Here is a 2,111-nt window from a genome sequence, read left to right as displayed (position 1 = left end):
ATCTCTCTATCTTTATTTTACCCTTATTACTTCTCAATAGACATTGGTATAAAGAAGAAGATTATGAGATGATGTTGTTGTTTATTTGTTGGAGTTAAGAACTTTGAGGAGAACTTTACCCTTATTAAACCATTGGAAGATTAAGAGTATTTTCAATCATACGTGTTATTTTTCCACTTAATATGACATTGACACTAATAAGATCTACCTAACTTTGATTAGAGATTTGATTGCCTATTTGCATTTTACCTAAGACTTAGATTCTAATAGTTTGATTTCTAATTTAGGTACTTCACTTTGTACTTGTTATGGATCGTAATTGGATAAATTTAAGAGATCGAAGGTCTAGTCAATATTCTAATGGTGTTGATAATTTTATCGAAGTTGCAAAGAATTATTTACATGAAGAAGGAAGAATAAGATGTCCTTGTTCAAACTGTGTGAATACAAATTGGAACAACTTAGATGGCACAGAACAACATTTATATAAATATGACATCTCTCCGATTTATAGCCGATGGATATTACATGGAGATACAATTGATCTTTCTCCATTTTTAAGGACTAATTCAAGGTTTATAGGTGCAACATTTTCAAGTTCAGTTGAAAGTAGAGAACAAAGTGAAAATCTTAAAGCAAACAGTATAGATCATAGAGATAATGTGGAAGATGAGATGCTAGAAATGATTCATAATTTGTATGGTCCAAATTTTGAAGAAACTAGATGAGAATCGAATGAGGAAGATGGAACAATTGGAATTTTTCATGAAGTAGAAAATGAGTTATATCTAGGGTGTCTAAAGTTTACTTCATTTAATTTCTTAGTGAAACTTATGCGCATTAAGGTGTTTAATCGTTGGAGCGATAAATCATTTGATATGTTGCTTGAATTATTAAATGAAGCCTTTCCGGATGGTGTAAAGCTACCTACCTCATACTATGAGGCTAAGAAAAGACTATGTGGCCTAAGGATGGGATACGAATCAATTCACGTGTGCAAGTTTGATTGTGCTTTATTTTGGAGAAAGTATGCAGTGATAATTGTCCACACTATGGAGAGTCAAGATACAGATTGAATGATAGAAAAGGGAAAAATTTCCACATAAGGTGTTAAGATAATTTCCACTAAAGACAAGGTTGCAAAGTTTATTTCTTTCAAAATATACTGTTGAGGATATGAGGTGGCACAAGAAGAGGTGTGAAGTTTAAGGAATACTTTGGTATCCTGCTGATGTTGAGGGTTCAAAGCATTGTGATAGTCAATATCCTTGTTTTGCTACAGACTCTCGTAATGTCAGATTAACTCTTTCTTCTGACGGTTTTAACCCATTTGGAAACATGAGCACATCATATAGCATGTGGCTAGTTATGCCCATTCCATACAACGTGCCCCTTTGGAAGTGTATGAAAGCACAATTTATGTTTCTATCTCTACTCATCCCTGGTCCAAGGTCTCCTAGTAAAGAAATTGATATTTACCTACAACCACTGGTAGATGAGTTAAATGAGTTGTGGGTTAATGGCATTCAAATATATGATAGTTTCAATGCTTCTTTCTTCCAACTTCATGCTGCACTATTGTGGACAATCAATGATTTTCCAGCTTATGGTGATTTATCTGATTGGAGGGCAAAAGGTTATAAAGCATGTCCAGTTGCAATGTTGATACAAGCTTAATGGGACTAAAGAGCAAAATTTTTTATATGGGACATCGTCAGTATCTACCTTTAACACATGCATGGTGATGCGTGGTTAATGCGATGAAATAATGGTGTAGAATGCGATGGTGGAATATGCATTGTGCATGCAAGTTTTCTTAGCAAGATCCAAATATAAACCTTACTAAGTTGTCTGGTAAGCCCAAGGTCGAACACAGGGACTATGGAAACAGTATGTGATGGTAATTTCAGATCTCTTTGCGGTAACAAATAAAACAATGCGTAGGTTGGTATGTTGTTTGAGGTATAAAGTCTATGCGGCGGATTTGAGAAAAGAGTTAATAATACGAAAGTACAATGAGTATACAAGAGAACGGGTTGAGAAGGGCTAACACTTCTTAAGATTGCATTCATGTTATGCGATCATGCTACATACATACAACAACAAGTCAT

At 34.4% G+C, this 2,111-nt stretch overlaps 1 pseudogene; it reads left to right on the top strand.

Moving 5' to 3' along the window:
• Window positions 1–308: 308 nt before the first annotated feature.
• LOC150036380 (uncharacterized) lies at window positions 309–1,677 on the top strand (annotated as a pseudogene).
• The last annotated feature ends 434 nt before the right edge of the window (window positions 1,678–2,111 follow it).

This window comes from Benincasa hispida, chromosome 5, assembly GCF_027475165.1.
Source record: "Benincasa hispida cultivar pf3 chromosome 5, pf3_genome.v1.1, whole genome shotgun sequence".
NCBI classification, from domain to species: Eukaryota; Viridiplantae; Streptophyta; class Magnoliopsida; order Cucurbitales; family Cucurbitaceae; genus Benincasa; species Benincasa hispida.
Note: the sequence above shows the minus strand (reverse complement) of the source record. Positions and strands in the feature narration are given on the sequence as shown.